Here is a 6,000-nt window from a genome sequence, read left to right on the forward strand (position 1 = left end):
GACAAATTAACAAAACCCGGACTGGATCCGAAAAGTTTTTAATATCCTATATTCTGATCCTTTTGGTAGGTGTTATACCATACAAACGAAACGAACAGTGAATACAGGTTGTAGAATTTCAAACAAATTCAATCAATTTTAGTGTAAGAGCGTACCTCGTATTGGAGCTATCCGTTAGTAAACGTGGAAAACATCCAAAAATCCATACAAGTTCTGCAGCCTTAAGAGAAACATGTCAAACGTGGCGACTGTTTTTCTTGCCATGCACAGTGTGAGCGCGAAGCCTCACGGGAGTTACAGGCGATGATGTTTAAGTTTTTGATCGGAGGTAATGACACCTGCTAAACAAGTGCCGGCCAACTGAGGCTGCTACGATTGGACCGTAATTGATTGTAGTTGAAAATGAATATCCACAGACGTTCTCAAGCTCACAATACGAAATGCATAGTTGTTTTATTACGAGCGGACGTGACCGTGACGGGAAAGTTGTGTTGTGTTACAATGCAAGTGGCGGAGTTTGACTAATATTAATGGTCGTGGGTCGTGGGTTGTGGGTACAAGTCGTGGGTCGTGGGTGTGGGTAAAAGTCGTGGGTGTGATAAATACAAAATAATAACAATAATCATTCAAAACGCTTGATCAACACAAAAAATAATCTTACATTGAAAAGAGAGAAGTGTTAATCTTAAAAGAGCAACGTTTTCAGAACATGAAAGAAGCTTCGATATAAAACGAGGATCAGAAACACGGCTATTGGCCGTGTTTTTGAATTAGAATTAAATTGTGCTCTCAATGCCGGTTAAAAGTAAATGAAGTTTCAAAAATAAAAGTAACAATATATCCCTTTGCTGATTAGGGAAAACAAAGCTTGTGTTGATCAATGACATTCAGACAAAGAACCGAATGCTTCATCAATTGCCATCTCTGTATCGCGTACCGTCTACCCCGCAACTAAGAAAAAAAATTAAGTGAAACAGCGAACTGTTGCAAGATAAGCCAATATATAGATAGCAACGTTGCAACGTTAGTTGCAGGTCTGGATATGTTGGCTCCAAGGTTTTTCCAAGGCTCGAAAACATAAAACCTCTGGTATCCAGTGTGCGGTATATAATCGACAACCGGAAATCGCAAGCCAATGTTAAATTGGTCACGACAACTGGCATTGGTGACAAAAAATTAAACGAAGAACCAAGTACAATCTTAAAATTTTTCTTCATCCATTTAACTAGCCAGGTCGTTTTCTAAATAATAAAATAAACTAGAGAAGAAGAATTATTGAAATAAGTAAATTAAAAAATAAAGAGGTTCTAATAGTTTCAATTTTTAAACGATTCATTTCTTATCTGACAAAGACCAGACTCGGCAGAGTTGCCGGAAATGTGACGTATTCGAGAAACATACCTTTCATTGTTCGTCGAGAAGTATTGCATTACTTCACGGTAGCTACTGACAGTCATGTTTCACGTCTTGTTTTGAGACGCTTACAGGATAAATTTTTGGAAAAGTAGAATAACAACGGTTCAAGTCACGTTTCGTGAAAAAAGCCACTCATTTCGAAATTTCCATGAAGAAAAGGCGATTCAACGTTCACGGCAATATAACCAAAAAAACCCTTTTCCCCTACAAAAATAACAATAATTTATTAGTAGTAGTGGTGCTATTATATGAGGAGTTTGACTAATGGTCGTGGGTCGTGGGTACAAGGGTTTTATAATATTTATGTATTATTATAACTAATATTTTAAATTATTATTGTTATTGTTAAGTATTAATCACAACCACGACTTTTACCCACACCCACACCCACGACCCACGACTTGCACGCACGACCCACGACCATTAGTCAAACTCCAAGTGGCGTATTGTGACAGAGTTCCGAAAAGTGGTGTTACATTACAGTGTCGACCGTCGATTTTGAGCGCTCTATAAAACAGTGTATGGAGTCCGTAATCGCGTTCTATCAAAACGTTCATTATGATAATGATAATCTTAAAGGCTTTTCGGCAAGTATTTACAATGATGGGTCAGTAATTTACAATAATGTTTACAGTCAAACTAAGTGAAGCGTACCCCTCATGATAACATTAATGATTTGATTATTTGAATATTGAACCCGCTAATCGTTTCAGGAGCACGAATTGAATATTTGAACTGGAACCCGCTAACCGTTTCAAGAATGCAATAATGGATTGATTATTTGAATATTAAACCCGATAGCCGTATTCGTTTTGAAAAGGCGCAGATCATTGTTCAAATCAGAAGTCATTTCTGATTGGATTATGCGAACACGTGATGATGTATCAAAACCATTTCAACATGGCGTCAGACGTGGCGGCGAAGGTGAGTTCGAGTGTTGTGCAGAACTTCTTGTAAATGGAATGTTATCGAGAGCTTTTTTCGCCTATTTACATCTTGACGAACTTGTAGAAATTCTTATGTGTATTCATGGTCGAAAAAAATAGTTTACGGGCGAAGCCATTCGTCATTCGTTCCGACGAAGGGCTAACGCTCGAAACGTCAGCTTTTGTAATCATTACGGTGGCCAATTTACCATTTCAACTTTGTTGATATATCCAAATTATTTCGTTACTTCCACCGACGCAGCCCCAAACAGCCTCTTTTTTATTTCGTTGGGGAAGGTACGTTTTTTATTGGGGGGGGGGGGGGGGGGTTGGGCCGGGGTATTTTAGAAATATTTTGCCAAAAAAGTCGTGGCCCTCCCACTTTCCAGATTGGATTAATGCATGACCCTTCATAAATGCCTAAACAAAAAGGATCTGACCCTCCCCCCACATCCTCCAAGACAAAAACAACCGGAAGTGAAAATAACTGACCGGAAGTGCTGCTCACATAACCGTGTCTGCGCACAAAGCAGTTAATTGCGTGGCGTTGCACGGTGAAAACTTGCAAATGGGCAAGGATGTGCGAGGAATAGAAAGAGGGAAATGCACTTGTGGAGAATGCCAGGATTTCATGGGGTCACATGGAGCAACTTGTGGCTATTGTGGCTGTTTGCCGACTCGCCATTTTAAAAAGGATGCCCGCTATCGCGCTACTCCTCTGACTGTTGGTAGCACATCGGGTGCGGGAACAAGTGAAAGTAAAAGTCCAGAGAGGTGGAAAGATGAAGATCTGGGGTGGTTCCCGAACCCAAAGGGCGAATATACTGAGTTCTCGAATAGCATTTTGTGAGAAAGGTGAGCTTTATATTGAGTATAGGTGAATGTCGTGTAAAGAGAGAAGTGGCAAACTATGTAAATTTTGCGAGAAGGATGAGACTACCAGCGCTCTACTTCCAACTCGACGACCATATCCCGACTATGGCAAGCTACCAAACTTCCATTATCTCTCTTGGAGTGCAACTCCCACCGATGGCCGTGAGCCGGATGACTTCCAGCCTCGAGCTAAGATTAAGCGATTGTTTGAGAAAAGTGAACTAGTCAGTGGGGACAGTAAGGCTATTAGAAGGTTTAAAGATAAATACATTGTCCCCGAAAGCTTGTAGCGGAGTATGTTGAGCATCTTGCCCAGATAAAAATGCGCAAGGAGAAGAAAGAGGAGACTTAAACTGGAGCGAATGGAACGGCTGGACCGGGAGTACAATGGCATTGCCTGGGTTGGACTGTACAACTCCGGTAAGCTGTCGTCGTTGAGTGTGGACGAACTATCCTTGTACTTTTCCCATCACAAGATCACCTTCAACGGGAAGAAAGTTGAAAAAGTCGCAATGATAAAAGCGCACATTGGTAGCTTGCTGTACAATTTAATGGGGCGTCAACAACCTCGGAAGCCCCCACTCAGAAATGTACAGCAACAAGTGACCTCGTCACTTTCCGAGGTGGAAACTGACTCGCAAAGTGATGTGGTAGATCGAGTTGTCGGTTCAAGCCCGAGTAGCTCAAGCAACGAATCGTCACCGGACACTAATTTTATACCAGAGCCCCGCACGGAAGCATTACCAACGTCAAAATATGGACGAAAGCGGGCACGGGTCGAGAGGGACAATTACGTTAGTTGGGACAAGATAGTTTTTTGACCTAATATTTCGACATCTGTTTAAAATGATGTAGATTGATTTAGACTGATAGCTTTGCTTGTATATATAAGTTTTAGGTTTCTGTACACTTCGCGTGTTTGGTAACAAATAATTAAAAGTCAACTAACCGACATGGAGTAGTTTTTTCCTTGCCAAAAAAAAAAAAAACTATGACCCTCCCCCGGCTGCGTATCAAACAGGTTTGACCCTCCCCAATTTGTAAAATATTTACTAATGACCCTCCCCTACGAAGCCCCGGCCCACCCCCACTCCCCCAATAAAAAACGTACCTTCCCTTAATATTTGCGATCGACTGTTTTCGCAGTGTTTTTACAGTGCAGTTTGTTCATTCTCACGATTCCTCGTCAAATAGAACAATCTTATTGGACTTCAGAAATGGACTTCTAATTTGAACAATGATCCGCGCCTTTTCAAAACGGATACGGCTATCGGGTTCAATATTCAAATAATCAATCCATTATTGCATTCGTGAAACGGCTAGCGGGTTGAATAATTAGATAATCAATTCATTATTGCATTCTTGAAACAACTGGCGGGTTCAATATCCAAATGATAAGTTAATTAATGTAATCTTGAGGGGTACGCTTCACTTAGTTTGACTGTAAATAAATTTAAATTAAAAAACTATGTACTATGTACAGTGTACAAGGCTACAAATGTGTTTCTTATGGCATAATTATGTATAGTTTTCAAAATAATAAAGTAAGTGAACTTACTTCGTCTGTTTTCTGTAGTTCTTTATGCCTATTTAGGTGAAACAACTATATCTTTAGTGTAGTGAGCTGAGGGCCCCGGTGGAACCATTACAACTTTGTTTCACTGAGCTGCTGTCATATAAGGAACCGCTCGACCAATCAGATTGCTGGAAACTCTTTGCTCAGCTCTGAAATTATACTAAGACGCACGCGGTTTATATAAGATGTTAAAATAAAATGTTAATAAATGTTACTAAAATGTTATGATTTTAGAAATTTCTCTGTTGTTCAGCTCTGAAATTATACTAAAACAATTCGCCTCAGGTTCGGTGAATATATTTCATTAGACGTTTTGTTGTGTAGTATCGCTGAGTATTTCTACGAGTTGTGCCGTATTTTGACGAGCCCTACGGGCTGGTCAAAAATACAAATAACGAGTAAAAATACTCAGGGATACTACACAACAAAACGTCTAATAAGTTTTTTATTATCCAACACGCCAAACTGTTATTTCAGTGCGGGCGAATTTCGCGGATATTTATTTACGGGGAGTGCGTGACAGAAGTATGCGAACCGAAACGGAATTGGCGCGTTGTTGTGTTGCTGTTTCTATTTTCTTCATTAAATGAAGAAATTTTCTGGTTGTCAAGCTGTTTTTCTTCGTTCGATTCATCTAATGAACTTGTGCCTCTATTTGCCAGCCATTCTGACACTTCGTCGTCGGAAATATGATTCAAATTGTCCGCCATTTGTTTTTTTTTTTCGTAACTACAATCCAATTCTTCGCTTGCGCGATACGAGAAAACCTGTTTAACCGGTACTACAATAGACGAGTACAAATACCATGTGATATTTGTACTCGTCTATAGCGTTATTTGTACTCGTCTATGTGTAGTTGGATAATAAACAAAGATACTTGTCCGCGGACATTGCCTGCTCCAACGAGCGAGCCATGCCATGAAATAATCACGGCTAAAGAGGAAATCAGTGAAATGACCTCGTACAATTTGAGAGCAGACACATTTTTGAAAGACTGAAAATTGCACAATATGGTTAGCCTTTGAATAATTTAATCGTGCTGATTTGTCCAAAACTGCACTCGAAATCATGTGATTACCAATGCAATTTGCACTCTACCCGTTTAATTACCACTAGGAATGCTGTATCATTTTGAAACACTCTTTTGCGACATCAATCAGGGATTTTTTTACGCAGGAAAATGTTCGAAGTTTGGGTTTCTAACAGACG

Source organism: Stylophora pistillata, chromosome 9, assembly GCF_964205215.1.
Source record: "Stylophora pistillata chromosome 9, jaStyPist1.2, whole genome shotgun sequence".
In the NCBI taxonomy this organism is placed as follows: Eukaryota; Metazoa; Cnidaria; class Anthozoa; order Scleractinia; family Pocilloporidae; genus Stylophora; species Stylophora pistillata.